At 41.5% G+C, this 8,100-nt stretch overlaps 1 pseudogene; it reads right to left on the bottom strand.

Moving 5' to 3' along the window:
• Positions 1-1,254: 1,254 nt before the first annotated feature.
• Positions 1,255-2,288, bottom strand: LOC129551995 (DCN1-like protein 4 pseudogene; annotated as a pseudogene).
• Positions 2,289-8,100: the final 5,812 nt, after the last annotated feature.

The following is an 8,100-nucleotide window of genomic DNA, read 5'->3' as shown; positions in this document are numbered from 1 at the left end:
GAAACAAAAAAAGGAAAACAAAGCAAAACACCTCTCACTTATAGTATAGTTCTCCCCCCCCCCACCCCCTCAAAACTAGAAAATCAGACACCATGAAAGCTTAACTAAAAATTCAAGCCACAACTAAAAGTTCTCTGCAGTTATAAATTGCCAGCAAACCATTAGGTTTTCATGGAGGTGGCAAAATAAATTTTACTTAGAATGGCATAGAAAGCATCAGCAGACCAAACACTGACTAGAAGAATGCAAAAGGAAAAAAAAAAAGCACTAAAAAAGCGTCAGTTCAGTTCAGTCGCTCAGTCATGTCCGACTCTTGGCGACCCCATGAATCACAGCACGCCAGGCCTCCCTGTCCATCACCAACTCCCGGAGTTCACTCAAACTCATGTCCACAGAGTCGGTGATGTCATCCAGCCATCTCATTCTCCGTCGTCCCCTTTTCCTCCCGCCCCCAACCTTTCCCAGCATCAGAGTCTTTTCCAGTGAGTCAACTCGTCACACAAGGTGACCAAAGTATTGGAGTTTCGTACAAGGGTTTAAAACCAATGGGAAAAAAAGGTGCAATTGTAATTTGTTCATCTGTACATATATTCATGGAGAAGGAAATGGCAACTCACTCCAGTGTTCTTGCCTGGAGAGTCCTGGGGACGGGGGAACCTGGTGGGCTTCTGTCTATGGGGTCACACAGAGTCGGACACGACTGAAGTGACTTAGCACCTATATTCAAACTATGACAGCTTTAACATTAGAAAATCAAAACCTATATACTGCATGGTGGAAATGATTTGTGGCATGGTATGGGTATATATGTTCAATTATTCTAACTTTCATCATTTCAAAATGCTAATATTTAAGTAAACCAAATTAGATTTGGCATAATACCTCTGAAAAGTTACGACTCCCACCTCCTTCCAAAGTTGGCCTCTTAAATAATAAGGTTAATTCTGGCAACATTTGAATATGGTTATAGCTGTTCTGTCTTGTGTTCTGAAATGCTACATTTTGAGACCAAAGAAAAGTGTAACTGGGTCATTTGAAAAAAGGGACTAGAAATATGCCACAAAAATTATTTTACAATATATTTTTGCAGAAATAATCTCTAGCTTAAGCTTTGTCTTTTTATACACATACACAAAATTTAAAAAGCAATATACACATAATCACAGTGAGGACGTTGGCAAATTCACCAATCTGTAGTGTAAATACAAACTGCAAAGCAGCCTTCCAAGAGAACAATGCTACACAGCAAGCAGAGCTGGCACATTCAATAGCAAACACCAACATGTCCCTGCCAAAGGGAGACAGTGCAAGAAAAGCAGCATGCGCTTGGATACAAACAGCAATTTATGGCTAATGGTTGACATAACTGTGGTAACAGTGACTCTCTCGCTGCTATGCATAAAGTCCTAGGACATCTGTTTGTCTTTATACCACTCCACAAACTTGTTCAACAAAACTGGCCATGCTCCATCTTCATCGTAGTTGCTGAGGTCAAGGTTAATTGTTCTGCTAAACTCTAGCACATTGCACCACTGGTCTTTATTAATAACTTTATATTTTGATTGCTCTAAGAACTGGTGAAAAACTGGAAAAAGGGGCCAGATTTTTCCTAGTAACAGTCCCAACATGCACTTGGCAGTGTTTATGTTTAGGCTTCGCTGGTCCTTTTCCGGTGCAAAGTCAAACACATATCTGTAAATAAGTTTAAAGTTTGTAGAATCATTTAATAATGATCTTAAGTAATCCAAAGTATTTCTGAGTTTTTCTGTTGTATCACATTGTAGAGAAGTCATTCCTTTTAACCATTCCTGTAGAGTAAAATAACCCATATTTTCTGCATCCAATTTCCAAGCTAGGACAAGCATAACTACTTTTTCTGGCTAGACACCAATGTCTTCACAAAATTTCTCCATGCCCTCAGGACCTACAACATCATCAGTACCTGCATATTCATAGAACCATTCTAAGCACCTCTTACTTGAAAAGGCTTCTTCTTCAGTCTTTATTCTAGTTGAATCATATTTTCTATACATGCTATCATGTCTACTTCTCTTGGCAGATAGATCATCTCCAGAAGCAGGTCTTCTCTTTTTCCTCGGCGGCATCACTTTACTAAAGCAGTCTGAAGAACTGCAAGACCGCAGACTTCCTGTTTGGTGATTGTCTTGGCCAACGTCTTCTGTTAGATTTAGCTTATTAAGGGTGTGGTAGATCTTATGAATATTTGCCAGTGTTGAGAGATGAGAGTTCAGCTGAAAGTCCGCCTTTCTCACGGAGCCGCCCGCACTGCTCAGTTCAGTTCAGTTCAGTCATTCAGTCGTGTCCGACACTTTGCGACCCCATAAATCACAGCACGCCAGGCCTCCCTGTCCATCACCAACTCCTGGAGTATACTCAAACTCATGTCCATCGAGTCGGTGATGCCATCCAGCCATCTCATTCTCTGTTGTCCCCATCTCCTCCCACCTCCAATCCCTCCCAGCATCAGAGTCTTTTCCAGTGAGTCAACTCGTCACATGAGGTGGCCAAAGTATTGGAGTTTCAGCTTCAGCATCAGTCCTTCCAATGAACACCCAGGATTGATCTCCCTTAGAATGGACTGGTTGGATCTCCTTGCAGTCCAAGGGACTCTCAAGGGTCTTCTCCAGCACCACAGTTCAAAAGCATCAATTCTTCGGCGATCAGCTTTCTTCACAGTCCAACTCTCACATCCATACACGACCACGGGAAAAACCATAGCCTTGACTAGACAGACCTTGGTTGGCAAAGTAATGTCTCTGCTTTTTAATGTGCTGTCTAGGTTGGTCATAACTTTCCTTCCAAGGAGTAAGCATCTTTTAATTTCATGGCTGCAATCAGCATCTTCAGTGATTTTTGAGCCCAAAAAAATAAAGTCTGACACCGTTTCCACTGTTTCCCCATCTATTTCCCATGAAGTGATGGGACCAGATGCCATGATCTTTGTTTTATGAATCTTGAGCTTCAAGCCAACCTTTTCACTCTCCTCTTTCACTTTCATCAAGAGGCTTTTTAGTTCCTCTTCACTTTCCGCCATAAGGGTGGTGTCATCTGCATATCTCAGGTTATTGATATTTCTCCCGGCAATCTTGATTCCAGCTTGTGCTTCTTCCAGCCCAGCGTTCCTCATGATGTACTCTGCGTATAAGTTAAATAAGCAGGGTGACAATATACAGCCTTGACATACTCCTTTTCCTATTTGGAACCAGTCCGTTGTTCCATGTCCAGTTCTAACTGTTGCTTCCTGACCTGCATACAGGTTTCTCAAGAACAACAGAATAGGAAAAACAAGAGATCTTTTCAAGAAAACTAGAGCTATCAAGGGAATATTTCATGCAAAGATGGGCTCAATAAAGAACAGAAATTGTATGGACCTAACAGAAGCAGAAGATATTAAGAAGAGGTGGCAAGAATACACAGAAGAACTGTACAAAAAAGATCTTCACGACCAAGATAATCACGATGGTGTGATCACTCACCTGGAGCCAGACATCCTGGAATGTGAAGTCAAGTGGGCCTCCACTATGTACAAAGCTAGAGGAGGTGATGGAATTCCAGTTGAGCTATTTCAAATCTTAAGAAATGATGCTGTGAAAATGCTGCACTCAATATGCCAGCAAATTTGGAAAACTCAGCAGTGGCCACAGGACTGGAAAAGGTCAGTCTTCATTCCAGTCCCAAAGAAAGGTAATGCCAAAGAATGCTCAAACTACCGTACAATTGCACTCATCTCACACGCTATTGAAGTCATGCTCAAAATTCTCCAAGCCAGACTTTAGCAATATGTGAACCGTGAACTTCCAGATGTTCAAGCAGGTTTTAGAAAAGGCAGAGGAACCAGAGATCAAATTGCCAACATCAGCTGGATCATGGAGAAAGCAAGAGAGTTCCAGAAAAACATCTATTTCTGCTTGATTGACTATGCCAAAGCCTTTGACTGTGTTGTGGATCACAATAAACTGTGGAACATTCTGAAAGAGATGGGAATACCAGACCACCTGACCTGCCTCTTGAGAAACCCGCACCACTCAGCCCCTAGGAAATCCTCACCCCTGCGCCCCGCTCACTCGCTCGCTAGCTCCCTCTCTCTGCGCCCCCCCCCATCGGTGCCAACCCCCAACCCTGCTCCCTAGCGCCCACCGCCTCCACCTCCATTCACCCAGGACACTCCTGTCCTGGTCCATCATCGCACGTCCCGCCCCCACCTTCCCCCAACACTGAAATGGAGCCAGTCCCTACCCCCCTCACCTCCCTCAATAAGCTTTTAAAAGACAGGAGAGACCAAGAAGCAGTGTTTTGCTCTGAATTCATTATGATCGTGTCATTCAAGAGGATGCTAATAGTTATGAATCAGTTTTGTTAACAATCCTTTCCCACCACAAAGGAAATGCAGTTTTCTAACAGTTTGTACCCTATGGTGTCAAACGAGATCAGTTCTCAGGACAAAAGATCATAAGGATCACGTTTTAAACATTCAGGTACTTGCAAGAAGCATGTAGTGTGCACTGGTTGTTTTAAATTCATGGCTAAAATTCCCTTCTCGTGACCCCATCCACCTTTCACAGGAGTTCATGAATTACTTGTGCTACAATCTGCTGTTTGCCAAAGTACAGACCTAATTTCTGGGAAAGAAAAAACTAAAATCTTTTATATGACTAAGTTAAATGACAAAATTGGCCAGAGTCAGTGCTTCTAAAGATTCAAACTGCTCAATTATTTATATATTTATATACATATATTATAATTTATTTTATTTTTGAGGTAGAATTACTCACCTGATGTATGTGAATATGAAAAAGTACATGGCAAAAAGCCTAAGCGCTACCCCCACCGTTTCTTTCCATTCCTGGTCATTCCCTGTTGTGCTTCCAGATATAGAAAAAAACCAACATATATGTATATTCTTTCCTCTCCCTCTATTAAAACCCAGCAATTTGAACTTCCTTGGTGGTACAGTGGATAAGAATCAGCCTGCCAGTGCAGGGGACACAGGTTTGATCTCTAGTCCAGGAAGATTCCACATGCAGCAGAGCAACTCAGCCCGTGGGTCACAGCTATTGAGCCACTGCACTAGAGCCTGAAAGCCACATCTACTGAAGCCCACATACCCAGAGCCTATGCTCCACAACAAAAGAAGCCACTGCAATGAGAAACCCAAAGACCTCAACTGGAGAAAGTCTTTCTGTAGCAAGGAAGACCCAACTCAAACAAAAATAAAATAAATTTTAAAAATAAATAAACCCCAGGAATTTGTGTTTTAACATGATATCCTTGTGACTCATTGCACACAGAATTTTGAGAAGCACTGACCTGACATAATCTTATCCTCTTGAGCTTTTTAGTTATCAGAAGTAGATATCTTTGTCCAAACTTCCTGAGTCAGGAATTATGAAGCCTTACAATTATACAGTGGAAGTGACAGATTTAAGGAATTAGATCTGATAGACAGAGTCCCTGAAGAACTATGGATGGAGGTCCATGACATTGTACAGGAGACAGTGATGAAGACCATCCCCAAGAAAAAGAAATACAAAAAGGCAAAATGGCAGTCTGAGGAGGCCTTACAAATAGCTGAGAAAAGAAGAGAAGCTAAGGCAAAGGAGAAAAGGAAAGATATACCCATCTGAATGCAGAGTTCCGAAGAATAGCAAGGAGAGACAAGAAAGCTTTCCTCAGTGATCGATGCAAACAAATAGAGGAAAACAATAGAATAGGAAAGACTAGAGATCTCTTTAAGAAAATTAGAAATACCAGAGGACCATTTCATGCATAGATGGGCTTGATAAAGGACATAAATGGTATGGACCTAACAGAAGCAGAAGATATTAAGAAGAGGTGACAAGACTACACAGAAGAACTACACAAAAAATATCTTAATGACCCAGATAATCACAACGGTGTGACCACTCACCTAGAGACAGACATCCTGGAATGCAAAGTCAAGCAGGCCTTAGGAAGCATCACTACAAACAAAGCTAGTGGAGGTGATGGAATTCCAGTTGAGCTATTTCAAATCCTAAAAGATGATGTTGTGAAGGTGCTGCACTCAATATGCCAGCAAATTTGGAAAACTTAGCAGTGGCCACAGAACTGGAAAAGGTCAGTTTTCATTCCAATCCCAAAGAAAGTCAAGGCCAAGAATGTTCAAACTACCGCACAGTTGCACTCATCTCACACACTAGCAAAGAAATGCTCAAAATTCTCCAAGCAAAGCTCCAACCATACATGAACAGAGAACTTCCAGATGTTCAAGCTGGATTTAGAAAAGGTAGAGGAAACAGAGATCAAATTGCCAACATCCGCTGGATCATTGAAAAAGCAAGAGAGTTTCATATAGAACAGTCTTTGGGACTCTGTGGGAGAGGGTGAAGGTGGGATGATTGGGGAGAACAGCATTGTAGCATGTATATTATCATAAGTGACCAGTCCAGGTTCGACGCATGATACAGGATGCTTGGGGCTGGTGCACGGGGATGACATGGAGGGAGGATATGGGGAGGAGGGAGGTGGCAGGGGGGTTCGGGAGGGAGAGCACATGTACATCCGGAGCTGATTCATGTCAATGTATGGCAAAACCAACCAATATATTAATGTAAGGTAATTTGCCTCCAATTAAAAAAAAAAAAGTCAGTGAAAATAAAAATAAAAAAAAAAGAGAGTTTCAGAAAAACATCTATTTCTGCTTTATTGACTACACTAAAGCCTTTGACTGTGTGGATCACAACAAACTGTGAAACATTCTTAAAGAGATGGGAATACCAGACCACCACCTCACCTGCTTCCTGAGAAATCTGTATGAAGGTCAAGAAGCAACAGTTAGAACCGGACATGGGACAACAGACCGGTTACAAATTAGGAAAGAAATGCGTCAAGACTATATATTGTCACCTGTTTATTTAACTTATATGCAGAGTACATCATGTGAAATGCCAGGCTAGATGAAACACAAGCTGGAATCAAGATTGCCAGGAGAAATATCAATAACCTCAGACATGAAGATGACATGTCTGCCTTATGGCAGAAAGAGAAGAAGAACTATAGAGCCTCTTGATGAAAGTGAAAGAGAATGAAAAAGCTGGCTTAAAAGTCAACATTCAAAAAGTGAAGACCATGGCATCCAGTCCCATTATTTCATGACAGATAGATGGGGAAACAATGGAAACAGTGACAGACTTTATTTTCTTGAGCTCCAAAATCACTGCAGATGGTGATTGCAGTCATGAAATTAAAAGACACTTGCTCCTTGGAAGAAAAGCTATGACAAAACTGGACAGCATATAAAGAAAGCTGAACACTGAAGAATTGATATTTTTGAATTGTGGTGTTGGAGAAGACTCTTGAGAGTCCCTTGGACTGCAAGGAGATCAAACCAGTCAATCCTAAAGGAAATCAGTCCTGAATATTTATTGGAAGGACTAATGCTGAAGCTGAAACTGCAATACTTTGACCGCATGATGTGGAGAACTGACTCATTGGAAAAGACCCTGATACTGGGAAAGATTGAAGGCAGGAGGAGAAGGGGATGACAGAGGATGAGATGGTTGGATGTCATCACCAGCTCGAGGGACATGAGTTTGAGCAAGCTCCAGGAGTTGGTGATGGACAGGGAAGCTTGGCATGCTTCAGTTTGTGGGGTCGCCAAGAGTAGGACAGGACTAAGCAACTGAACTGAATGGAGTTCTCAGCTAGAAATGGGGGTAGAGAATGGAAGACAGGAAAAACCAATAGGGCAAGCATGTAGACAGCATTACAATCCACCACCTGATTTCCTTTATTCATGCATTAGTTTTAACTACAAAATAAATAAATAGCCAGTACATAAAATGTGTGAAATCCCATCACCCATTGGTAACCACTTTACATACTGATGTATCTCTGAGAGCAATGGAATTTTATTTACTATTTTTATATGTATAAATACAGTGTATTTCTCTTCTCAACAGAAATTCTATCTAAATTTTTATCTATATTCTTCTCACTAACAGTATATCTAAAGGATTTTTTTCAATGAGGACAAGACAGTTGGCTAGTCCACTAGTTGATGGGGAAGATGCCTGGCACAGAAAAAAAGACTGCAACGAC

Source organism: Moschus berezovskii, chromosome 1 (genome assembly GCF_049115385.1).
Source record: "Moschus berezovskii isolate FMDL1 chromosome 1, NW_MosBer_1.0, whole genome shotgun sequence".
Classification (NCBI taxonomy): Eukaryota; Metazoa; Chordata; class Mammalia; order Artiodactyla; family Moschidae; genus Moschus; species Moschus berezovskii.
This window is presented reverse-complemented; position numbering and strand designations above follow the sequence as displayed.